Here is a 27,922-nt window from a genome sequence, read left to right as displayed (position 1 = left end):
TATTCATAACCCTCAGCATAGGAGGCCCAGTGTTCAAATTCCTCTGTGTTCTTCACAGCTGTCATGAAGAGATCATGTTTAAGAAAAGAATCTACTGAAAGCTCTCTCTTGACAGGAGCCACCTCAACTATTTCTGTAGGATATGCTGAGAAGGACACGTATTATGATCTCCTTCCTAGGGCTGAGTTTCTATGCTCTGGGTTCACAGCAGGTGCTTAAATACTTATGCCATCTTTATGTTAAAAAGCAAAGCAACAGACGAAGGGCTTCAGCCAACATCCTTTTACTGATTATTTCTGCAACTACATTCACCTTGGACCTGGGATGCTTGAATACAGTTCTCTCTTCTCCATTTGGAGATTACACTGGGACTAAACTGCTCTCAAGCTAGGAATCTATTTCCTGAACATAAATCTAGTGATGCTTTCGGAATCTGAGTGTAATATAAAGATATAGCTGCTGCTCCAGAAAACAGGCACACCACAAATTCTTCATCACATCTGTGACCCCCAAGAATTCCTAAAACAGCAAGGAGTGCCTCAAAAAACAATGAGCACCTATGCCTTGGCAACTAAATCCCATCCTGCGTGCTCAATGCATTTGCTCAAAGATAGATATACAGTGCTGTCTACCTGGTCTTCTGCCACTGCTTCTTCAGAAGTGTGGTTTTTTTCATAGGTTCTGTATCAGATCTGCCAAATCCATGTGGATGCCAAGTTTCTGCTATAGCATCTCCAGTGGGTTGACTGACAGACTGGAACCTTCCAGATGAGATTCTGCTCAAAGGTAGGACACGTAAATAAATCAAGATAAATGCTAGATGAAGAATGCTAGAGGTGTCTAACTTCCCTTAGCAGTCAGTGGAGAGCTTTTTAGCACAGCAAGCAGAATTATTTAACTCACATTATAAGAGATAGTAGCTTGTCATCTAAACTGCTCTTTAAGGTCCTCTTGCCAATGACTATCACTGGAGTTTAGACTCTTCCAGAACAAGTAGATACCTTGGTGCAGATGCTCATATGCCTTAAGGTGAAAATGTATCCTCTGCTGGTATTTGAAAGCTCTACCACTAAACCATAGGGTGCTCTGGTTATTGCAGAAAGCCAGTATGGGGGTAAAAGGTTTTAATCCCTCTTCTAAAAGCTTACATGTTTTACAGAAGATAAAAAAAAAAAAAAAAAAGAAGTCATTGGACAACTAAGAGAGAAGTAAGATTTATATTCAAGCTCCAAGAAAAGTTCAGGAGGCTCTGGAAGTAAATAAGGATCACATATTCCTGCCTAAGAGGCAAAAACATTGTCAGGGTTCCTTAGCTTAAGGAAATGTAGATCTGTTTGCTACAGTAAAAGAGAACGTTAAATCAAGAAAATCAGAACTGAGTTTGGAAATTTTAGAAACAGGCAAAAATAAAAATAAAAAACCATGAATGACTCTCTTCTACAGAGAATTAGAACCTCTTAATTGCCCCTGCTGTTACCTAAATGGTGCTTCTGTCCAAGGAGGTAACCCAGTTTTAATTGAACAACTTTGTTGGTGGCAGTACTGTTTGTTTGCTTTAAATTGAGCTACAGATCCTTGTCAGCTGCTCTGAGGAGCAAAAGAGAAATGCTGCCTGCTTAACATCTGCTGTCAGATTACGTTGCCTCTGCTCTCAAAAATGAATGCTGAAGACCAATTCAAGTTCCTGTCAGCTGTGATGCCTTTTGGACATGTTTCAATCAAGCAGCAGGCTTTTCTTTACACTTAAAGAATCATTAGAACAGCTAAAGTCTTAGGGAAAACACATTTTGATTGCAATTGTAGACTAATGTCTAATTCATTTAAATTACCATGCATTAAGTAAATATTTGAATTACATTGAGATCTATCACACATAATTGTAGCTCTATCTTGAGTTTAAATATTTCTCCCTCCTCAAAATTCTAATCAATAGAAAGCAAAACATCTTTTAGAGTTAGAGCTACAGCAATCTGATATGTCAGTGTATATGCCCACAAATTCTCCCTAAGCATTACTGACTGTTACTCATAATAAGTATTGATGGTTCCCACATCTCACAGTGAACTTGGTAAAAGTGAACGATAAGCTTGAACATACCTCAGATGGTCTATTTCCATCTGATATGTCAGCTAAGGTAGTATTCTCCTGCCCTGATTTCTTAAATCTTTAAGGTGCCCCTGGGCCCGCTATGTATGGAGTAGGGAGTTGCAATGTGACCCTATCTGAATTCTCTTCTTGTCAAACAATTGTCACAACACTCTGAAACCTCTCACAGTGACATGTAGGGATGAATCAAGCTCGATGTTTGAGATGGCTGTACGAGCTCCAATATGAGTCACCTTTTTCTTATCCAAGAACTCGTCAACAACTGCAGCTCTCTCGTTTTCACACAAAAAAGAAGCAAAATGTTATGACACCTATTTTAGTAATGTAATTACAACATTTGGTGCTCTCCCAAAGTCTCTATTTCTAGAGCCAACTGATTAGCCAAGTATCTCAGTTTTCAGTCTTTCACAGAGGCTTCCAGGAGAAAGCTTGGAAACATTCTAACATGTTAACCCTGCAGGCTCATAAACCAAAGGCAAGTAAAAATAGCTAATAATGCTTCCTCATTTCTAGAGCTTACTGCTTTAAGCCAGTCACGTGCCTTCAGGTGGCATGTTTCGTTGTATAGTTTCAGTTATACTGGCTTCAGCTCTAAAGTTGATGTAAGTATCCACTTCCCACTTCTGAGAAGTACCTATAGGGTACTCTAGTTTTTCCTCAAAACAGAGTACAGGTAACCAGCTAGATTCAGTCAGCTAACTGATACAAATCTAAGATGTACACCACTCCACTTTTTTCCTTTCCAGATAAGATCTGGGTACTTAAAGCCTACCATTTCTTCCCAAATCTACATTTGGGATGAGTCAGTCAACCACTTACAAAAACGCATTTTTATTTTATTCTTTGGTTTGGTAGCATACAGCTGTTCCCATCACAATGGTGTTGCCATGTTATTTTCTTTTTAACAAAAGTCTTTCATCAAACTTACTTCAGACTTCACCAGCACAAGTCTAGATGTGTCAGATCCAGTCTGCATGGCTTACCAGCAAAGAATAAGAGAAATACAGACTAGAAAATAATGAGGAGCCTCAGAACAGTGTTCAAATACCAAAAAAAAAAAAAAAAAAAAAAAAAGCTGAAGAGAGGAAAAGAATATTCTGTTCTCTGTATCTGGGAGCAGGTAAGGAAGAAGCATAATGAGCTTAAACGACAGTACAAGGAAGAAGCAAGGAACACAGTGAGCTTGGTGTAACAGATCACCTGGGAACGCTGGGAGGCACAGAATCATAAATTGGCCTGAATTGAAAAAGACTATAATGACAACCCAGTTTCAATCCCCCTGCCATGTGCAGGGTCACCAGCCACTAGACCAGGCTGCCGAGAGCCACAACCAGCCTGGCCTTTAATGCCTCCAGGGCTATCCTGACAAATCACAAGAGTCAAACACATTGCTGACCTACTCTGGCCTGGGAGACACAACATATGACTTCCTGAGGTTCTTTCAGCAATATTTCTCTACAATTTTATGCACAGTCATGTGGACTGCATGCCTGGTAAGTAAGATATGTCCCATGTCCATTGGATTAAGAGAGGAAGTGCTTTGGGTGCATATGAGGGCTGCACTGATCGAGCAACCCCAGGACATGAGAGCCAACTTTGCAACTCCAGACAATACGCTGAACTAAAACCAAAGTAATTGAGCACTGAACTGAGTTTTGATGCTCTACACTGTTCTTTAGGGAGAAGAGTCCAGGGATAAATCCAGTAAAAAGATATCTATGTGCCACAACACCCAGTGCATGGCACACAGGGTGAAATTTATGTCCTTAAGAACAGGAACATCACAAAAGAATTGCCTTCCCAAATTTCCTACTAGTGACAGTGCTAGCTGAAAAGAAATACAAGACAAAACAAAATAATCAAGAGAGGTTTAAGATCCTTTAAAATCCAGACCTTCCTCAGCACTGAGGCACCCTCAGGGCTTCAGATAGAAGTGGCTTCTCTTTGTGGGGTCTGGGTGCTGCTCCAAGCGGGGACTGTGATGGGCACAGAGAAGCACTGCACACACAGGGACACATCAGCACAGCAGTGGGGTCTACAGCTTCAGCAGCCCCAGGCTCACTTTTTATTTATCTAAGTCACATATTTTAAGGCACATGGTCTTCACTTAAAATTCTGTATCTACATCTACATCACCCCAAAGACAGAGCACTCAAATCCAGAGTCTGTTCAGCTCATCACAAAGGGCTAATGCGGACACATTTTTCTTGTTTTCTTTATTCTTGCCACTATCTGTCCTCAAACTGTGATGAATAAAACAGGGCCTATTTTTCCAGAATGTTGAGGAAATATCCAAAACATTGCACAAAGAAATAAAGCGTTTCTCTGTTCATTTCATGAAGATGGTTAACGAAGCAGCAAAGTAGGGAGGATTCCTTTTTCTGCCATGGGAGTCCTTTCATTCTCTGATCACCATAATTCCACAAACCTTCCTCCTGCTCACCTCACACTGTGGAAAGATGCAGCATTCTCTTGCTCTCAGCTCAGGTTACCAGCTCTGAGATCCTGCTGCAGAGGTGAGGTGGGGCAGCTCACAGAGAGAAGCCAAAGCAAACTTTTTAAGACAAACTCATTTGTTACCTTAACTAGTAAGCATCACTCCTCAATAATGTTAAAAACAAAATCAGAGCCAGATAGTGGAGAAGGACAAGATAAATACTGTACATGCTGGAAAACTCCATCCCTCTGCTGACTCACAGCCTAACCATTGTACGAGTCAGGTGACATTACCACAGTGATAAATCTGATCTGTATCTACCAGAGCAGGACTACTAGGCCAATCTTTTGTTGAATACTGAGGAAATCATTGCCATCTGTGAACATTTTTTTAGTGGTGCTTTCTGACAAAATACATATTTTCCATCCTTTATTGGGTTGTTTATCTAGACTTAGAATTATGATAAACTTCTCAAGTGGTTCATTTTCTGAGGATTCGTATGGAACACATTAAAAACAAGTTTCCATAACAAAAGTTACTCAGCAGTAGAGCTGCAAGATCTCCCACACCCCTCCCTGCAGTCAAACTTCACAGCCAAAGTGAATACAAATGGTCCTGCTTGTGGCTTCCCAGCACCCAGCCGCACGTGCTAGAGAGGCAGTCCCACTCTTCTGCAGGAATGCACAAGGCCAGGACTTGCCTTTTAGAGGCTACGATCCACTGCTACAGCCTGGCAAATCCAGTGTGTTCCAATATATTGAATATAAGGCAGAAAATTTCCATGATGAGTGTGTGAGGTACTGGAACAAGTGGCGCATCCATGGAGGTATTCAAAGCCAGGTTGAATGAAGCTTTGGGCAACCTGGCTTGGCATAAGATGTCCCTGTCCCTGAGAGAGGAGTTGGAACTAAGTGATTTTTGAGGTCCCTTCCAACCCGAATCCAATGATTTTATGATTCTATGATATTTGCTTTCTCCATTCCTTTCAAGGTAGTTACTCCTCAGTGAAAAAGGGTATCTACATCTAACTCTTAAGAAAAAAAAGACACTGAAAGATAAGGAAAGACATTTGCTTTGTATCTATGTGCCTATACGGTCCTTGAGTACAAAGGCTAGAGATAATCTAATTGACACCAAAGAAAATATTTGGCTAAATAAAATGTGGACACAAAGCAGCTCCTTTTGTACTTCATCTTGGAAGTACTCCATTTTCATCCCAGCTAAGACTTTCTGACATTTCTTATCATGCAATCACATTTTCATTTACAGCTTTGAGAAACTTTAAGTGTTGAGGGCTGAGGTTTCCCACTTGTCATCTGCCCCATGCTACCTTATTTCTAAAAGTAGCCAAGAACTTTTCACAAACAAAGTGGATGAAAAATAGAGAAACTACAGCTAAGTAACGTTAAAAAAAAAATTAGCTGCGAAGCTTAAGAGCTCTGTGTTTTCCAGGAACTGTGTGGAGGAAGATCTGAACTTTAGTTAAAAATAAACCTTGTTTATTCACTTTTTTCCTGTGAAATACATCTTAAAATACATCCTAAAAATGCACAAGTTTCTGACAAGTAGTAGTTTACACATACGTCATAAAGACTTGCCAGAGTTTAATAGTTGAAACCCCCAGGCAGCATCTCTTCACTAAGCATGTCCCACCTTCTTACAAGCTCTATATGCAACTGATCTGTACATGCTTACAGCCACTGGAAAAATAAAATAATAACAATTTAAAATTATTCTGCAGCATAGGGCTAAAAGAAAGAAATCTATTTTTCCTCTTCAGTGATTGTCCCTAGGCATTCAGCACAATGGATGGTGCTCCTGGGAGCTGCTTCTCTTGCAATCCTAGTTCACTCACTGCTAAAACCAAGCATCACAGAGAGGAGAGAGCTGCCTGCCTCCTCCAGGGAAGAACAAAAGGTAGAGCAAAGGCTGTGAGGAAGAAGAAGTGTATAGGAAAACGTGGAATTTCTGAAGGAGAAGACTTGGTCTATATGTCAATAAAGGAATAGAAACTTGGACTGAAACAGGGCAAAGACCCAGCAATTTGGTAAACCTCGCAGAGGAATAGTACTTACGGCCTAGGTATGGAGAAGTGAGGTATAGGTCCAAGCAGGTGGCATGGCCATGCTGAGGGAAGAGGTGGAACTGCATGTGTATAGAGAAACTGTTCTCAGAAGTGCATGAGGAATGAGATGAGGCTGCTCGGTTGTGCAGGAGAATGACACCAAAAAATTGATTGAGTTAATAAAGACTAGCATAAGATTTCCTGAGGGAAAAAGAGTTTGAGGAAAGGAAGAGCAATGAGGTTAAGAAGCCTCAAATGAAACTATTCTGAGATGGTTAGTGAAGTGCTAGGCATAGGACAGGGATGGGACTGGAATGATACTGGAACAAGGACATCCAGCTCAAGAGTTACGTGTAAAGGGCAAAGAAGTGGAACAATTATCAGAACTTCAAACCTAGCCCCCAGTCTTTCATCTTACCTCTGTGCCTGACTTCATGCCCTGTTCTCTGCTTGTGTCCCTTTGTGAGGTCAACAACATCCTCATTAGGTCACAGAATCATAGAATTCACTGAGTTGGAAGGGACCTTTAAAGATCACCTAGTTCAAATCCCTGCAATGAACAGGGACATCTACAGCTAGTCAGATTGCTCAGGGTCTGCTCTAGCCTGATCTTGAATGTCTCCAGGGATTGAGCATCTACCAACTCTTGTTCCAGTGCTTCATTACACTCATCATAAAAAAAAAAAAAACCCTCTTTCCCTATATCCAGTCTAAATCTCCCCTCTTTTAGTTTGAAACAATTTCCCCTCATCCTGTCACAACAGGCCCTGCTAAAGAATCTGCCCCCAGATCAAGAAGCCAACCTCTGTCAGTGGCAGCACTGCTGACAAACAGTGTTGTACCTGTGTGGGACAGCACATGGGAATGCCCAGGAGAAGGACAACCCCAGTAAATTTACTGCAAACAAAGTCTGACATTGTTTTGTCCACATAACTGACCACAGAAGAACATTACAAGGGTGTAATGCTATAACAGGATGATAATAGCAGGGTGGCAAAGTCTTTGGCTACAGCAAATAAGAACAAGCCCAAACACAACAGCTATAGAAATGAAGAAAAAGGGCTACTTGCCTTTGGAAGACCTCAGGTAGACAGGAAACTCTAACAAGAAATACCCTTGCCTCCACTGCCAACCCTTAAATGAGGTCTGGGAAGGCGTGGAGCCAGGATCTGCCCCTTCCGGTCACTCTGGTGTATTGGTTGCACCTGAGCACCCTGGATTGGCCCTGTCTTCCCACCAGGTGCTCAATCACTGTTTCAGGCCATGGCTTAGCATTTTCACTACAAAGGGAATAGTAGTAGACAATAGACAATAGTACTACAGTGGTTGCACTGCACAGTCCCTACCACCTCATCTCCTACGACAGTTTTCTTCCCATTCCTGAGTTATCTTCATACCCCAGCCTTCATTCAAGAGCTTTGGAGGAGCCTGAAAGGCTCTGTGCCAAGTCCTGACGTGGTTCCTCCAGGACAGGGAGACTCAGCTCTCTCATGGGCTCAACAGAGGAAGGACAAAGCAGGAGGGCAGAAAACCATTTGGCTGTAACAAAATCCCTAAAGGAACTGAAATCCATACCCAAACACAGGATATAATTCCACTTTCTCATATCTGGAAATGACAATCCTGGTTTCAATGATTTACACAGCTTCTCTCATGATCCTTGTGTCAGAGACAAGGATGAAATCCAGCTCTCCTGAGTGACATTCATCTACCTCAGCCACACGACAACTCGCTTTCTCCCTTCTGTCCCCTGCCTCATTCATTTCACATCTTCCAACTTGTGCAACAAATGAGTCAGGGGACTTAACAGACAACAGATGCCTTCACAGCATAATTCTGATTCATACCCCTGGCAGAGTGGAAGAAATCATATGTGATTATTTAATTCAAGACTGTAACCCAAGGAACTGAATGAAAAAATCGCAAACAACAATAATTCTGATATTTTGTTAATTTTTAAATTAACATCTGTAAGTGTAGAAATTTTTTTTAAAGATGTTAGCTGTTGAGAGAGTTTCTTGAGTTTTTCTTTCTGCCATGGTCTAACTTTGACTACAACATTAGAATCAGCTTTATAATCCCAGAGCAAGAGCAGAAAGACAAACACTTGGGTTTCTCTTTTCTGATTCACTACAGTCAAAAATGTGAAACAACAGACTTATTGAAGTCCTATCAAGAAAACACCCAAATGACCCACACTGTCTTTAATCTGTACTTTTATGTGTACTTATGTATGTACAATCACATCACAATCAGATATACAATCATATCCTTTCCTGATGTGTGTTTGGAGTCCTAATCTTTTAGGATGTTGGAGATCTGCAGTCCAGCCCACGTATGTAGTGCACAGCGCATGGAACAGATCTGACAGTGTGCATGTTCAGTTTGTGGTAGGTTTGTTACACAAAGCAAACACACACAGAGAAGTTACAGTGCCCCAGATGAGTCACGTGTTCATTAACTATTCCATCAGGCTGCCAACATTTGCTGTGGAAGATAACAACACAGTAGATTCCCAGCAGAAAAGTTCTCTGCAAGGGAAAAGAAACAAAATTCTCTGCAAAGGACATCACACCAAAGCTGTAAGTTATGCATGAGTTCATAGAATTGGAACATGCAGATCAGATGAGTGTTTAGTTTCATACGCCTCTAATCTGCTTTTGTTTTCGTGGGTGATTATTTGATTGGGGATTGTGCTTTCGCATTATCCTCTCTTCCATGCTCACAATACATTCCCAAGAGAGGAAGAAGACCTGGAGAGCAATAGAAAATAACTTCAGCAGACATTTTCTTCCCGGCTACAGGTGTAATTATTGGATTTGATAACCTACAAAGATTTTTCAAGTATCCATGACAAGGTTATGATTTATAAGCAAATCCTTGCAGTCTTTAAGATAGAGACTGCCTTTCCATATTACAGTTGAATTTTTAAATATTTGGCTATAGAAAATTCTCAGTAGAATAAATAAGAAGGACATTGACATAATGTGCCCTACATTATATGGCTAGACTTCTTGAAGCTTCTTGAACAGTTATTTGCTAAAGAATTGGAGACAAGGAAAGCATTATACTGATCAGATCAGCCTCAGCTTTAGCTAGGACCTTGTACTCTGAGCTCCATCTACCAAGATGGAATGGTTTGAATCCTAAGTTCCATCATCCAGATCCAACATCCAGAGAGCCAACATTACAGTGCAATAAGCAAGTGAATCTTCTCAAACTGCATGATTTTTTCTACTGTTTGATTATGAGAGGAGTTAGTTCTACCACTATTCATTCTAACAAAGTTTAAATTAACTTGACAGTTTTATGTCTTCCCGATAACAAACAGAGAGGGAAACAAATTCATCCAGAAGATCATTCAAAGCAAAAAGCTGACTTTCTTCCTTTGAGATGGGACCTGTACCTCCCTTGGTACCAATGCTTGAGACCCAAGCACTTGATACAACAATTTGGTCAGTAGTTTCAAATCCTGGAGATCGCTCATGAACTCTCCTGCCTGCTTTTCCCTGCCTGGGGAAGCTGCCAGCTCTCCCAAACAGGTTGGCACAGAGGCATGTACAGGTTGGGCTCAGGAGTCAGCTCAAACTGACTGAGCTCATCTGTATATAGATGGCTTATGAAGACCTGAGTCTAGAATTACCTTCTAGAAAGCTTTGATTTTAACACCAAGAAGCGAGAGAGGTTGGGAGATTTCCCAACTAAATCACGCTTGACTTCGTGATTTCCCTTTCCCTTCCACTCTCACTTTTATTTACAAGTCAGGCGTGCTTTAACACAGAAAGCAAGCCAGAGATGTTCAGACCCAGATATCCTCAAGGTTACTGAACAAAGGCTTGTTTCTCTTTAACTTTGTGTTTAGGAGAAACTTGTGTCTCCTTAACATTTCCTTAGACTCAGCTGATGGGTCTTCAAACTCCACTATTTATTTTGTCTATGATGTAGTGCTTTATTAATTCCACTGAACTGTTATATTTATTCTTAGTAGTTGTTTAGCTCTTCTGGAAATATGCATACATTTGCCATATAATATGATGCAGATAAAAACAGCCCATCATTTCATACATATTCTCATTTTAAAAAGTGAAAGAACAAGGAAACTTCAACTCAAGAGAAGAAAGGGATTAGGATAAAATTTCTATCAAATCTTCAGCATGTCTTTCACAAGCTCTTATATTCTCACTTTGTAAGCACACAGTGTATAGTACATGAAGTACAAATGTCATCAATCTACTGTTTACAGTCTCTCTAGCCTGAATGGCTAATAAGTTTAACACATACATTTTTCAGTACAAATTAAGCCTGTCAGAATGACTCACACTTCTATATAAAGGCAGTTCTAAACATATTTATGGGGAAATTTTGTTGTCAAAGTCAGTTAGCTTGTTGAGTAAGAGGAATCCCATGTTTCTTTCTAACCTTTCAGACAACATGGTGTTTGGCAGATGCAGACCAGTGCAAGATAAGTGGTTTTTAAACTTGTTTGTGTATGGATGTGTGTGTGAAGAGAGCAATTACAGACTCAGGAGAGCAATTCTGTGGAAGTTGAAGACATTCTTCTTTGCCTTTTAGGAAAGGCAAGGACCTTTCCATTAACTAGTGAAAACTGAGGAAGAGCTTGTATACCTTTTTTTTTTTTTTTTTTTTTTTTTTTTCCCAGTGATACAGTTGATATACTGAAAGACATTACCTACAACTCTTGCTTTGCTGGTATTCTCAGTTCTAACACTACTACTTGTTGCATTTCAAGACCATCTTTAGTCTCTAGTTTCTGAAATGTTTATATAAATATTGTTGCTCAGAATGATATTTTCCAGAAGAAAGGGTCTAGCAAAGCAAAGGTGTTGTAGGCTAAACATAGCTGAAAGCCATAGAATTTTATTTTTTCAACCACCAGGAGTAGACTAAAAAGGAATGCAGAAGTTCTTCATCAGTTTATTTGGTCGACTGGCCAAGAAACTGATTTTCTATTCAGGCATTGTTTCTGAGCAGCCCCTAATGAATCCCTCCTCTCACTGTTGCTCTAGAGACCCTAGAAAACGGGATGACTTGCCAAGAATACATTGTTAGTTGTTTCTCCTTTCATTATCATACCTCATATCCTGCAAAGAGACTTAGAGTCATAGAATCATAGTCACAATCACAGAATGACTTGGGTTGGAAGGGAACTTAAACCAGTCTCAAGCCCCTGCTGCAGACAGGGTTGCCATCCACTGGATCAGTTTGCCCAGGGCCGCATCCAGGGATGGAAAACTTCTCTGAGCAACCTGTTTCAGTGCCTCACCACCCTCTGAGTTAAATATATATATATATACATATTAAAATCTAATATAAATCTCCCTTTTTTTAGTTTAAAACCATTTCCCCTTGTCTTATCACTATCTGCCCAGGCCACACATGCCTCCTTTACCATTTCTGTGCTTCATAGCCTAAAAACCTACATTCAAAATGAATGAATTGTTGCCTACAATGCACAGCAGTTAATGCTCATTTGTTTGTTTCCAAAGCAACAGGCCCTGTGCAAGACCAAGATTAACAGCTTGAAACCTTGTCAGAAAGGAAGAACTTCATTTGAACCATAAGTGCAAAAGAACTGCAAAAGACCCTGAGGCCAGAAGAAAAAGTAGCAATAGGAAGGGTAATTCTGGAGCATGGTGGTGACAGAAGGCAGCCAGAAGGTGGAGGATGCAGGCACAGGAAGGATGGCATAACTGGAGGGTTAAGGAAAAAGAGATGATTATCTTTGACAATTTACAGCAGACAGTGGTGTTTCACTCTGGAGGGGATAAGAAGAATCCTAACCTCCTTCCCTCCAACTCCACTCCCAGACTTACAGCCTGTGTTCCTGAACTGAGGTTATTAAATATATATATATGTAAAAAATACAAGAAGTCTGAAGTACCTGACAATTAATACGGCCTACTTTTTCCATGTAGATTGCCCTCACTTCCAGCTTACATGCATAAATGTCTTCATTTTACATCTCTTCAGAAATCCAGGCACACACCTTTAGGCAGTTGGATCACTGTTGGAGTCTTTCCCTAAATGCCTAGTAGACTTAACCAGCAAAAGCAAAGCTGAATGTCGGCCTTGTAATTTGTATTCTTGACCTTCAAACGCTGATAAGCCATCTGAGTTCCTTCTTTGGAGCCTGGGACCTTTTGTGGACTTCAGTCCTTGTTTAGCTATTAGTGCCCTGTGCTTCAGCAGGCAGATAGAGCAGCATGAGGAACATCCTACTGATATTCCCTTCTTATCAGCATCCCATTCAAAGAACAGAAAATCTTCAACAAAAATGTTCATCTCTTCAGGATCATGAGAAGATCACCTTTTAATCCAATAGAGGATTAAAGTGAAATGCCTGTTAATGGTGAGACCAAATAACTGAGCTCCTAAGGATCAAAGCAGGCCTTAACATGCCACTGTACACCTTCTCTATGGGCAGCTAATGCTAAACTCACCCACTATGAACATTACTGCATTTTTAATGAACATCTGAATTCTCCACTCCCAGCCAGCAGACATTAGGTTAGACAGTGTGCTGAGACAGGTGGGCAGTGTTTCATGTTATAATTTTCAGTTTAAGTTAGAGCCTGCTTTCAAGCCCACTTTTTGTAAAACTGACCATTTCTTCTAACTAATAGTGTTAATCAACCAATGTGGTATCAACAGTAGGTTTTAAGGGATTGCTCTTACCTACTTAAAAGAATTTCCTTTCTGGAAGGTTGTGTTTAATTCCTTTTTTGGGAAAGGAAAAGGAAGCTCAGCATCAGCTGAACTGTTTCAAGTCAAGCCAGTCACCATGGCAACATTTTTTCTGATATTAGAGAGCATCACTTGGGAAGTATGGTTAGTGTAATAGCATCAAGGATCATTTTCATATATTCACTTTAGCCTTATGACTTAAAGGCACACTGTCCTTTTCTTGTGAAAAAGGCTATGATACAATGGAGAACACAGAACAGAGGGGCATAAAATTATACATAGCAAAGAAATTGAATGGTTTCAGACAAATATAGACCTTGAAAAGTTTGGCTGGCAGAAACCTACCTTTAGATACCCAATAACCTGGTTGACAAGCATAGCTGTTCTAGCCCCATTTTTCTCCACTGACTATAGCGTAACAGTATTTGTCTGCTATTTAGCTATAATCAGATGCACAGATGCAGAATATTTCTGAGCTGCACAATATTACCTTGAATAATGACTGTGCTTGAGTTGTTTCACTTCTTGTCACATTAGATTGAGCTGTGTTTAAAATATGCTGGTTTTGCTTTTAACAGTAAGGATAAATATGTAATTTTACTACACTCGGGGATTCTCAGTCTATAATGTCATTCTTTTTACTTTTTTCCTCTCTGGAGTTGAGAACATAGCTTCTAAATGTGCTTGAAAACAGCTGCTTAAGGACATGGTGGATTCTTAAATGAAATCTTTGGGATGATTTACTCTGATACCATAAGAAGTGCTGGATTCAGTGCAGGATTAGGAGTGAGTATGATGCAGAAAGACAGTCATACCTATAATTATCAATAAAAGTATTCAAGATTCTTCCTTGTCAGCTAGAAAGAGCCAAAATTCATGATAGGATCAGAGGCCAGCTACCTCAATTGAATCAATATTTGGTCTAAATATTACATTTCAGGATAAATAAGTACCAAAAATACATATCTCACACTTTTTCATTCAGTGGACTGAAGAAATCTTTTCAACATTTACCACACTATGAGGAATAGTGAGCCAAATTCTGATTTCACTTCCATCCATGTAAGACCTGATCTGGCAAAGGAAACTCCTCAGGATTTACAAGGTGGTAGAATGAGCTCAGGATACAGCCCTGTGTACTGCATGAGGTAATGCTTACCCCTATAGCTGCCTGGAGTGTTTCCTTATGGACCATGGAAGAACTGCTCAGTCTGTGCAGGAATCACTGAGTGAAACTCGGTGGCCTCTCCTCTGCATGAGGTCAGACTAGATAATCAGAGTGCTCCCTTTTGGCCTTGAAATCTATGAATCTATTAAATGAAAACAAATGTTACAGTTAATCAAACTGCTTTTCCCCTACTCTAACCCACGGTGTTAGTCATGAAAAATTGGCCTCTCAAGACACTGTTCTTTATGGCCATTTTGACTGGTGTTTGGTGCAATACCACCATGAATTAACCACACCACAAGTGTCAATCTTTCCATTTCATTTTTTTCACATTGGTTGCCTGCTGAAACTCAAATCATGTTAGACCTTCAGAATACATGAATAAGTGTCCCCATCACTAAAAAGATTCAGTAGGAGATAGGATGGTAACATCCAGCTGTAGTGGAGACATGGAATTGTCTGCCAGCTGCAGCCTGCAGCACTGAGACACCACATAATAACAAAGGGCATACATCACACGTGGGCAGAGTTTAATGTCCTAGAATGGAAACCCTGTTGCATCACCCATGAGTAGAGGATTGAATTATTATAATTGTCTAAGTGTAAACAGGATACAAGGTGTATATTTTTACTTGGATCCCACGCTCATTATGTATTTGGCATGGCCATAAACTGTGACCAGTGCATGCTGCAAAACCTGAGACCCATCTGGGGTAACGCAAAGAGGACAAAAATAGAGATGCCTCCTTCACACAATAAAAAGTTGACAACCTGACCACTCTACCCAATGATTAAGCTGTCCTGAAAATAACTGTTCTCAGTCACATTAATTGTTCAGTGTAATTGTTTGACTTCTTCCTGTCAATAAAATATATGAATTGTTAAATTTATCTGAAATGTTAAGTAATTTACCAATAGTCAAAATCAAACAAAATGTACAGGCTGCATTATCATATATGCAAAGTGGTTACAAAATATGGTCTGCATTATCATAGCATGCCTTGGAAAGTGGGATTTATGAAGGTGAAGTTTTGCTGTATGTAATGTGCGTTGTTTATTATGCTTGATACAATGATTTGGGTAAAGAACTCTGCACTGAGAATAATCCTTTAAAACAAAGAACTTTTCAGATGCAATTTTTCAGATAATATATAAATGGATATATATTCTACCTCTTCTTTTGGCCATTTACCAGCCTGTGTTATAATAATGGGGTAAGGGACAAGAAACTTTCAGCTACTCTGAGAAAAAAAATAGAAAATAGCAATACATAAACTTGATTGAATATGAAAAAAAAAAAAAAGTATGCATTATTTCATGTTTAAATGTACTACAGTCACATTCTTCTGTAATTCTTTGGACTTAGGAGGCATATGAATTTCCAAAAGGGGAGTGAAAATGGCTGTGAAAAAAGGGGAGTTGAAATGGCAGTGTCTCCTCTGATTACCAACACTAGGAATGATTGATATAGGCTTTTCTACTGGGTTAAATATAACATTCGAAGACAACTGTCATCTTAATGAGTATATCGATATATGAATGACTCAGAAAAATTTAGCATTTGTGTTGAAGTGATTTCATGAATTGCATCCAGGACAAACAGCAGCGCTATGGTGCCTACACATAGCCTTCTTGCAATTTTTTTCAGGTGTCATAGGATGTCTGAGACATCTACATTGCGCTGGCAGATATGACCTGCCTCCTCTGAAGATGTAGCTGGAGATCAGCCAGAATACTGTGGAGCAGCTACCATGGCACGAGGCATCAACGGTTAGTCAGCTGAATGGAGCCTGAGGCGTCCGAGTTATCGCTGTATTAGCACAGATCTACTCAATACAGTCACCAGAGTCTGGAGGGTGACTCAACTTCCCTTAATGTAGGCAACTAGTGGCTAAGCAGCCAAGTTGCTCTCTGGGTTTCTGTGAGTGCATTAACTAGATCTCCACTGACTCTAAAGGAAGTCTGAATACCTAGCTTGTATGTACCCATGGATTCCTAAATGTAGGGGTCAATACAGCTGCCCAACATTTAGAGTTGTTTCAAATAATCAGGGCATCTAACTGCTTTCAGGGAAGGCAAAGGCCTAGTGCTCTTGTGAGACCTCACCTGGAGTACTGCATCCAGTTCTGGAGCCCTCAGCACAATAAGGACTTGGAGTTGTTGGAGCAGCTCCAGAGGATGGTCACAGTGACGATCAGAGGGCTGGAGCACCTACCCAGAGGACAGACTGAGAAAGCTGGGGCTCTTCAGCCTGAAGAAGAGAAGACTCCAAAGAGACCTTATAGCAGCCTTCTAGTACCTGAAGGGTGCCTATGGGAAAGCTGGGAAGGGACTTATTATAAGGGCAGGTAGTGAGAGGATGAGGGGAAATGGTTTTAAACTGGAAGAGAGTAGATTTAGACTAGATATCAGGAAGAAATTATTTACTGTGAGGGCAGTGAGACACCGGAACATGTTGCCCAGTGAGGTTGTGAATGCCCCCTTCCTGGAAGCATTCAAGGCCAGGCTGGATGGGGCTTTGAGCACCCTGGTCTAGTGGGAGGTGTCCTTGCTATAGCAGGGTGGGGGGTTGAAACCAGATGATCTTAAAGGTCCCTTTCAACCCAAACTATTCTATGATTCCATACTGCATCCAGATGTGGAGTCCTCAGTACAGGAGAGACATGGACCTGCTGGAGTGCGTCCAGAGGAGGGCCACAAAAATGATCCAATGGGTAGAACGCTTCTCCTATGAGGACGGGCTGAGAGAGCTGGGGCTGTTCAGCCTGGAGAAGCTTCACTCAGCTGCAAGGCGACCTGATAGCGGCTTTTCAGTATCTAAAAGGAAGCTACAAGAAAAAAGAGAACAGACCCTTTAGCAGCGTCTGTGATGATAGGACAAGGGGAAATGGCTTCAAACTGAAAGAGGGTAGATTTATGTTAGACATAAGAAAAAAGTCTTTTACAGTGAGGGTGTTGAGTCACTGGAACAGGTTGCCTAGAGATGTGGTGGATGCCCCAACCCTGAAGACTTTCAAGGTGAGGCTGGATCAGGCCCTGGGCAACATGATCTAGCTGTGCATGTCCCTGTTCACTGCAAGGGAGTTGGACTAGATGACCTTTAAAGGTTCCTTCCAACTAAAATGATTCTATGATATCCATCATTCTATTTTTCTGTATCAGCCAGCACAAAGAGGATAAATTCAGGCAACTGGAGTCCATAATTCCTCCATAATGCCTTCAGCAAATGCTTCTGCTTTCCAGATTGCAGAGACCACAGCCCCTAATAAGAGGTAAGCATGCTTAAAGTAATATTGTATGCAGAACTGGGCAATTAATTAACCAATTGCTCATCCAGTCTGGATTCTGGGAGAACTCAACTCACTGGAGTCTTTAGCCAATGGCAGACACCATCCTTCTTGTCTCATCATCCATCACCACGCTCAGTTAGTGCTATTTTAAATCTTTCCCATCCATGACTGCATTTACAAAATAGATTATCAGGGCAACCAACCTCAGACTGCCCCGAAAAGGGTCAGATTAATAACTGGGAGGGGGTGCTCCCAAACTGTCAAGGGCAATCAGAATTAATGCTTGAGAGGACATAAAACTGAGCAGATGAAAACCAAGAAACTGGGGCTTCCCTGAGGGATGACGAAAACACTTTAGAATAATGGCCCAATTATTTAATTCTGAATTTCAGTGAAAATCCTATAAAAGTACTTAAAACACCCCCATTAGCATTAAATGAGCTCATCTTGATTAATGTTATTAAAATAATTGCCAAAGGGTTTAGTAATGATTAAGTCTTTTATCTCAGGTGATAAATTCTTAACATTCTAGGTACATTAGGATAAAGCACAAAAATAAAAGTTTATTTTCATTTTCATTTTTCTAATTTATTATCTCCCTTCTTCACCCCACCAACAGACAAAGCAACATGCACACATTTCCACCCTAACCTCTGTAAATGTTGCAGAGGTAAATTATGCAATAACATTCCCATTGTTTCATCTGGGTGCTTAGGTGCTTCTGCCTGCTCTGACCACTGACTTTGAGTGCTGTTCAAGACACCGGATTAGAAGATGAATTTCTCTAACAACTCTTAACATTAACTGCATGGTGTGGTCTCACTCAGACAGTCTGGTCCACCACCTCTCTCTTTGTATTGGTGTACCCTCAAGATCTTAATCATATGCGTACATTTAGGTGGATGGATTCCCGTCTTCAAACCCTGTATAGATACACTGTTTGAGTAAAAATCCAAGCTTGCATGAAGCCGTTAAAAGACCCCTAATGACTTCAATGCTGAATTTGCTTAGACTGATGCTTCTGATAACTGAGAATAGTGCTAAACGCCTCCCTTCCCTCCATCCCAATCACGACCACATGTTGGAGTCATTCTACTGATACTGGGTAATAGTTCTATTGTCCCTAATGTTCAAAAGATGCACTGTGCATGTATACCTTAAGAAGAGCCTTCGAGTCCTTAGTAACTTTTCCCAGGTTTCACTGACACGTCAGCAAATTTTTCCTTGTGTTAGGGCTGATAGCAAACCATAACTTGCAGGTGTTCAAACTGTGTTACACTCAGAATGATAGAAGGTTGTTTTTCCTTATCTTCTCCATTGCAGGCTCCTCTGGCTGCATAAGGGCACAATGAGGTTTGCTCTTGAACTGACATAACAGGAAAGTTCGGGAAGCTTTCCTCTGCTGTACTGTCACACAAGCTATAGTCCTTATCAGTAAGTATACAGGTGTCTTTGTGAGAGCCCTTGGAGACAGAAACCACCCAAAAGAGACAAACTGCAGATAGCACTATAGTGGCATCTACTTCTGGAGAGGTGCTGTGAGGATGGTGCCCGTGTGATTAGAAGGTCTGAGGATTTCCTGTCCTCAGGTAGACACAACAGAGCTATAGATAATTTGAAAATCATGGCACCCACTACAAACCTAGTGTCCTGTGTGAGCATGTGGTGAGGCTAGCGTGACCATAAGTGAGCTTTTCTGGCTGGTTATGACACATCTGCATGGGTTTCCATCACATCTCTACAAGACACTGCAGATCATCAGCTCTTCATCCCAAACCCTGTTGACTTTATTATTTCCTTGTGTTGTTTGTAAGTCCTACAGGGCGAACTGCTGTAGCTGGACAGAGCAATACACAGGATATGATTGCTGCTAGCAACTCCATTGAGCTACACTAAGCAGTGCTACAGTGGAAAGAAAAAGGTGACTTCAGTTCTGTTAGGTCTCTTGGAAAACCTGCTTCCACATATTGTTATCAAGCTGCTAGTGATGCTGACAAAGAGTTCACTTGATCTGAAGTGACCTTTGTTTAAAGTGGGGTTTTCATGTTATTTGTGTGCCTGTCCATAGAACAGCTTTGGACAGTACGGAGGGAGTGTCATAGAAATCCGAGCCTGTAAACACAGACCATAAAATCCGAGCAGGGAAATGCATACCTTGATCTAATGGAAATAATTGTACCAAGAGATTTCTTGAAATCGAAATAAAACTAAGCAAGTTCTAGTTACTTTCTCTGAATTGAGTGATTTTTTTGTAAGTTTCCCATAAGTTGCACAAAACCACTGGTTTTCCACTTCCTGACATTTCTTTGACAACTTGAAAGATCTGATGCAATCTCTGGAAATGTATATAGCATGAAACGTCTTCAAATTTCACAGATATTTTTCTTTCATCTCACATCTTGCAACATGTAGCCATTATTGGATAGCAGTTTGCAATTCACTTGTCTTCACCCAAGCTTTTGTAAAATGTCCTTGTTTGTTGCTGCTGGAAAAAAAAAATGTCTTGAGGTTTAAACTGTTTCTCCCTATATGCCAACAAACTGGCAGCAAAATGTGCATCCTTGCAGCTTTCTGGGAAATCATAGAATCACAGAATCATAGAATGGTTGGATTGGAAGGACCTTAAAGACTACCCAATCCCAACCTCCTGCTATAGACAGGGTTGCCAGCTACTAGATCAGACTGCCCAGGGCCCCATCCAACCTGGCCAAAAATACCACCTACTTTGTTAAGCTCACAGACTTTGACTTCTAAGGACTCATTTGGTTTCTGAATTTATTTCTCTCTGGCTTTATTTAGTCTCTTATCAAATTTCAGACTCTTTTCTCTTTGTCACTTCAGATTTACCTTCCATCTTCTCCCTCCCACCAGTTCCCAGCCCAGTTTCTTCTCCCCACATGTACTGGGTTTTTGTAGCAAGGTTTTGGTAGCAGGGGGTTGCTGCAGGGATGGGCCCTCTGAGCAGAGCCCAGCACTGCCCCATGTCAGATCAGAGCCAGCTCCTGCTGCTCCAAATGAAACCCTCTACTGCTGCTCCTGAAGGATGGGCCCTATAGTATGCAGCCATGTCAGACCAGTGCTTGGAGAGTGTCAGCCTGAGGGAAGCCCATGTAGGATCAGTTCAGGAAGGATGGTATCTTGTGGCATCTGCCCCTGCCCTACATGGAGCAGGGGCATAGAGTGACCATGAAAGAGTAATAGAGATAAAACATAACGGACTGAGTGCAGCCCTCATTCACCATCCCCCTGCACTGCTTGGTGGGAGGAGGTAGAAGAGGGCAGGTATGGGGGAAAATGGTTTTAGTTTGCTTTGAGTTCTTATGGCTCTGGTCTGTTCATTGTTGGCAATAAATTATATTAAATTCCTTAAACTGAGTCTGTCTTGCTAGTGATGGTAACTGGTGAGCAACCTCCTTACTCATTTGTCAACCTTTGAACCTTTTCCATCGTATTTTCTCTTCATCTTCCTTTCCAGGGGGTTAATAAGAGAGCAGTGTGCTGGAGTTTAGCTGCTCATCAAGATCAAATTACCACACCAATGATATTTTTCTTCTATCCAAAATGAAGATTAAGAGTCCTACAGGTGAACCCTGTGTAGCCTGTAGAAGTCTGTCCAGCCCAATCCATAGTAGCAGATTGAGTAGAGCCAGGACACAGCCACAGATCCCCATCATCTCAATTGGTAGATGCTTGCAGCAAGGCAAGATCCATTTCTGACCAGGACCAGCATCATAGCTAGTATCCTCCAATCAGTTTCTGTGTGCAGCTAGAGTGATCAGGTTGTGCAGGGACTAGACTAGATCAGGACCTATTAACTAGCCAGGTAGCTGTCATGTCTTGAGGGCAAAGAGACTTTAATAGCATAGATATTCACAGATGTCTTCAGGCACAGAGAACAAGGCCTGGCACTGTTCAGGGCAGACACACTGTCAGCTTTCCAGTACTCCTGTCCCAGACCTCTGCCCTGCTGCATTTGTGCAACCAAAAACAAGGAAAAATAATGCATATATATATATATATATATATATATACATATATATGTATATATACTGAAGGTTGTAAATCTGTCCTGGCCATTGAACACGCCTTCATCCTCCTGACAGATGGTTTTTGCCCACATGAACAAGCCCATGAACATTGTTTGCTCAGTGTTCCTCTTTTGATTTCACTCTGCCATGTGTTTTCCTGAGCTCTCCTCTGCACTCAGACACTTCCCACACCAACAAAACACAGAGCAGTGTGGCTGGCTAGTTTGCGTTGCTCAGATGTTGCTAAATTCCCATTGAGAAGTAATGCTGAATTTGGCTGTAGGTGTTTTTCCCCAATTAAAACTAGCAGGAGTATGTTTTGTGAATGGTGTGGGGGGAAGGGAGTGTGAAAAATAGAAGAGCCCCATTCAGTTTCACAAGCTTCAGGAGCAATTAGTAACTCAGAGGGGAAAAAATCATGAACCAAATCATAGGAAATGGCAATGGAGCTGCAAAGATGACATCATAGTTTATTGGAATTATTTAAACATCTTAGACATATGTGCAAAGCTCAGTGGAGAACTCCAGTGCTACATGCCAGTGAAAATCAGCCTTTCATTCAGGATCAAGTCTAATATCCTCCTGGCTTCACATTGGAGTGCTTTACTCATCTTTTTATACATGGCATCTAAATAAAGCCTCTGTCATAATTAGCTGTGCTGAAACAACCTTGAGTATCACATGATGATGCATATGCTTTAGCTGATGTGCATCCGGAGAGAAAGCTAACCAGAACCACAGGATATTTCAGACCTCGGGGGGAGGGAAGTGAGCAACTCTGCTGTGGAAAGTAGCTGGAAGTTATCCAGCTTCCCCAGGCCAGTCAGTCATGAATATCCTGCTTTGGCCACAGAGGAGCTGTGGAGGAAGCAGGCTCACAACAATTGGGAAAGGTTTGTAACCACAGGAGTCAAATGAATGAAGCCAAGAGGCCGCCAAGTGATGCAATTCATGGAAAAAAAAAAGAAAAAAGAAAAAAAAAAAAAGGAAAAAAAGAAACACAAGAAAAAAACCTCTTCAGCTCCTACACAGGAGCATTCATCATTCACTGTGACCTTCCAGGAATGTGCTGACAGACACAAAGCGTTTTGTGTGACATTGTGCCAGTGAACTGGAATGACTGCTGCTCACAGCATTGTTTCCTAACAGCAGGGCACCATCTTCTGGAGGCTGCAAAGACTGTCCCAGCTGCTCCTTGAGCACGGCTGGATGGCCTGAAGAGGGGTGAGGATGATGCACCAGCCCTTTGAAAGCAATGCAGGTTCTAAAAAAAAAGTATTCTTCAGGCCTCCTATTAAATCCAGGCACTGCGTCAATTAGATGCAGGGGCCTGAGTGGCAGAGAGGGGTGTCTGAAGGAAGGGGTGGTGGTGCTGTGCTGTGCTGGGGTAGGGTGGAGCTGGGGGAGATGTCTCAAGAACGTCCTTATAGAATGTGCTTATAGGCACAGCCACAGTTGGACAGACAGAAATGGCACTCTGCACTTCTTGTACTTCTTCATGCCAGCCCACCTCTCCAGCCTGTCCAGGTCTCCCTGGATGACTGCAGCCCTCACATGAGCCACTGCCCTCAGTTTTGTGTCACCTGCAAATTTATTCAGGGTGCACTGTACCTCATCATCCAGATCTTTAATGAATATATTTAACAGGACTGGACCCAGTATTGACCCATGGGACACTTTGCCTCTTACTGGCATCCAGTCAGGCTTTGCACTATTGACCACTGCCCTCTGGGCCCAAACATTCAGCCAGTTTTCAATTCACCTCACTGCATCATCAGCAGTTTCTCTATGAAGACCTTACAGGGTCAGTGTCAAAAAACCTTACTGAAGTCAAGAAAACAATATTCACTGCTCCCTCCTCATCCATCAGATTAGTCATTTCACTATAGAAGCTTATCAGGTTGTCCAGGTATGACTATCCCTTGCAGAATCCACCATGACTACTCCTGATGATGATTTTTTTTTTCTCCTCCACGTGTTTCCAGGATGAGCTGTTCCATCAGCTTCCAAGAAGTAGTCACTAGGTCCTCCCTTTTGCCCTTCTCAAAGATAGGAGTGACATTTCCTTTCCTCTACTCTTCAGGCACTTTTCCCAGTGGCCACTATCTAAGATTGTAAAGAATGGCCTCACAGCCACAACTGCCAGCTTCCTTAGCACCCATGGGTGCATCCCACCAGGGCCCGTGGAATTAAAAACGTCCTGTTTGCTCAAGTACTTTCTGACCTGATCTTCTTCTACCAAAGGTACATCTTTTTTGCTCCAACCTTTCAGACTGGCCTCTGGGGCCTGAGATTCCTGAAGGCCAGTCTTGGTGGTAAAGACTGAGGCAAAAGTGGCCTTCAGCAATCTCTGGAAAGAGAGGGTGAAAAAAAGTATGCATTACAAATACATTTCTGGCTTTTGTTAAGTTATACTCTATTTTGTATTTCTTGGTCCAAAAAGAGGATTGATTTGATCTGACACCTCTGAGTTGGCTGGTGGTAGTGATACTGACAGCAGTAAGCTGGTATCTCAAAAAGACACCTGGTCCTGATATCAGTTACATCTTCCTAAGTAATTTCAGAGCAAAACATATTTTAATTTTAGATGCAATTCATGAGAGAGAAATGTGGTTTGTATACTGGATGCAGGCATATCTGTTGTCTTACACCTTAAATTTACCAGAAAAGTCAGAGGCACAAGGACACAGTTTCCTACTGGCACTGTCATTAGCCTCTTAAGGCTGCTTTGGATACAACTTGTTTTACTTCTGCTTTCAGAGTTGTACAGTGTAGTGTTCCAGCAGTGAAGGCCCCTCTGGGAGCATCCCCAACCCCCCAAGCCTGTGCACACTTCTTACACTCTCTTTATTGAAGGCAGAAGGAAGACACAAATTAGGCAATTGAAATTACCATGAGTTTTCATTACAGAAAACTAGAGATGACACCAGTATGGCCCTGTATACCATGATGACACAATCAGCACTGTACAAAGTGTTGAGGGATGTAGGCATTCCTCTAAAACTGATTATGCCTCCAGTGCTGACTCTCAGACTCTCTTCAAAGAGTTCACTGCCCACCTATTACCCCCTTCAGGCACAAACTCAGCACAGATACCTGAGTACAAGTAGCATGGATTTTACTTTCCTGTGCTATGCTTTTATCCAAACTCATACACTCACCTAAAACAAGTACCTGCTCCATTTTACATCTACAAACTCACAATTCCCAAGCCCTTTGATAGCTGAGATGTATGTCTTGCTATCTTTCTCTTTAAAAAGCTGAAGTCACACAGATCAGCTGAAAGGCTATGCCCTAGGTACCGTGAACAGAAGTCTTTAGGAAGCTGGGTACATCTAAGAGTTCTAGCCAGACAGATTGTTGCTTACCAGCAGCAGAAGCTGAAGGCAGACAGGTTTCCCCACCCTCCTACTCATTTGTCTTTCCTGAAACCATTCCAGCACAACACATTGTGCGAAGGAAGAAGAGGGGGTAGTGCTGGGATGCATGGCATTAGTCTGCCCTGAGTGCCTTGATGAGGACTCCTGCTGACAGGCTGGCAATTGAGGAAGCAGAAAAGAAGCTGTCTCACTGCACAAGTGGTCTGGCTGCTCTTGGACAGACTTTGTTGTCTGAGTGGACCTGGGAACTCTGCAGCCCACACAGGAGGACAGGAGTGGAACCTGCCCGAGAGGATGGAAGGATGTGGGTACTGAGGTCTTGGAGATCTTGACCATGACTGAGGTTGCACAATGAGAAATAGCTTTGTGTATGGCTGGATTTTAGTGTTGCAGCCTGGGACAGGCTCATCTGACAAAAAGAAGCAAAATAAACTAGTAAAATAAAGGCTAAAAGGGGCTGCTTGGCTCCACTTTGTTCTCCACATAGCTGGTGTGTCAGCTGGCCAAAGCCAAGGAGAGAACACTCTTTGTCATATGAAGAGAGACTGAGAAGATAAAGGGCAGGTACAGGAATATATTAACTGCATCAGAAAAGTGGTGGACAGCAGGGCAAGGGAGGTGATTGTCCCTCTCTACTCCACCGGCTTGAGGCCCCATGTGGAATATTGTATCCATTTCAGGGGCCTCCAACATAGAAAAGATGTCAGGCTCTTAGATTCAGTCCAGAGGATGCTCAGTGGGCTGGAACACCTCTCCTATGAAGACAGGCTGAAGGGGCTGGGCTTGTTCAGTCAGGAGAAGACTGCAGGGAAGCATCATTGTGGCCTTCCATTATTTAAAGGGAGATTATAAATAGTAGGGAATTCAACTTTTTACATGAGTAGATAGTGATAGGACAAGAGGGAATGGATGTAAACTAAAGGAGGGGAGATTTAGATTTAGATTAGATGTGGGGGAAGTTTATCACTGAGAGGGCAGTGAGGCCCAAGCACAGCTGCCCAGAGAGGTGGTGGATGTCCCATCCCTGGAGGTGTTCAAGGCCAGGTTGGATGGTGCCCTGGGTGAACTGATCTAGTGCTTGATCTAGGGTTGGCAACCCTTCCTGATGCAGGATGATCCCTGGGGTCCCTTCTAATCCAAGTCATTCTATGATTCTGTAATGAATGCAACATTGCTGTTTGGGTTCAGAGAGGTAGGACATGGGGCAACAGTCAGAGAAGAAAACAGACTCTAAAACCCTTTAACAAAAAGAGAGTAGAAGATGCCAAAGATATGCTTCCTCTTCTGTTCTTGCCTAGAGCTAAACTTTTCAGGGCCATCCAGATAATAAAGTGATCGATCAGGAGGAGAAAAAGGATTCACAGCACCTCTGTGTGACACTGTCATTGTAAAACTGGGTGCTCACTGATACCTGTTAGCTTTAAACAAGCACATGAGTTTCTCACCTCACCTATCTCGGGGCCACACATACTCCTTCATTTCTCACAGCCCAGCTGCAGCATTTTGTCTCCCACCACTGCGGCCCACAGTGGCAGCAAGGATGTTCCCATGCCCCTCACTAGTTGCTTCCTGACAGACTCTTCTGGGAATAGCCAGCTGTGTGCCCTGTGAACCTGGGAGCAATCCTGGGCCAGTGCCTCCTATCAGACCAGCTGGAAACCATTCCCAGGCACTACCTCAGTAGTTGCCCAGTGGTATTTTCAAGTGTTTATTGGAAAATGGGGATACAATCAAAGCAAACCCATAGGGAAGCATAAAAAGATCAGATCTAATCTAAACTGTGGGTAACAGTGCAGATAGACAGAGTGAAACCCTCCAGTCACTATGCATTTAAGAGACTATCTTCCTCTTATTCTGCCCCTGACGCAATGGAGATTTTATGAGATAATAAGGCAGAGCTCTCCAGTTATGTAAGGGAAGATTTCACCTCCCAGTGAGCAATGAAATATGAAGCCCACCTGATGTCAAATGGAGCAATTTAACTGGTGGCAGTGCATACCAGTAGATATCAAAGAAAGATGTGACTCAGTACCTGCAAAGCCAATGGAAGTGAAATGCAATACTCATCCACAACATAACTGTGGGTTGTGGCAGCACAGCACCAGGAAGTCTATTAAATAAAGACTATTATAGAGACTTTCATCCCTAGGTATCCCAAGCCTTTTGTGCTTGCTGCATCCCGAGAGTCATTCCTCCCTATATAAAGACAACTGACTTGTATCAACCTTTCCAAAAAAAAAGGCTGAATTCCCAGCAGCAACCACTTCACTGATTTATGTTCAAGATGTAAAAAACTGATGCAAGGCCCTTTAAAAAGGTGGTTATGGATATTAAAATTTATCAGAAAAGCAGGGAAACTCCACCATGGTAAGGAAATGAGCACCATGTTTTCTTTATCATAAAATCAAAGCACATTGCATTCAGTAATTGCCAGTTTCTTTTTTTTCTAATTCCACACGTTGGGACATGGAAAATTGGGTATGGGGAGGCTTTTAAAGAGGAAATTGCATCTTAAAGGTTTTAATGTATTTCCATAACTTCCAAGCTTTTCAAGAGTTACTGATGAATTAGAGGGCTGCAGTCCTGAGAGCTGAATTTAAAAGACCATAAAAGGACTTAAATTTCAGATGATGGGTGCTCAGCCATTCTGAAATTCAGGCCTTATTACAATGTTTCCAGTTAGGCACCCAAAGTCATTAGTCACTTCTGAAAACCTTGGCATAAAGTAAAAGAGAAAATCTCC

At 41.8% G+C, this 27,922-nt stretch overlaps 1 long non-coding RNA gene across 1 annotated transcript in view; it reads right to left on the bottom strand.

The window, feature by feature from the left end:
• The window catches only part of LOC101751426, a 97,821-nt gene extending 90,743 nt beyond the window's left edge, over positions 1 to 7,078 (bottom strand). Inside the window, exon 1 of the long non-coding RNA XR_001463421.4 lies at positions 7,027 to 7,078. This is a non-coding gene — a long non-coding RNA (uncharacterized LOC101751426). The remainder of the gene's footprint in view (positions 1 to 7,026) is intronic.
• Positions 7,079 to 27,922: the final 20,844 nt, after the last annotated feature.

This window comes from Gallus gallus, chromosome 3 (assembly GCF_016699485.2).
Source record: "Gallus gallus isolate bGalGal1 chromosome 3, bGalGal1.mat.broiler.GRCg7b, whole genome shotgun sequence".
Classification (NCBI taxonomy): Eukaryota; Metazoa; Chordata; class Aves; order Galliformes; family Phasianidae; genus Gallus; species Gallus gallus.
This window is presented reverse-complemented; position numbering and strand designations above follow the sequence as displayed.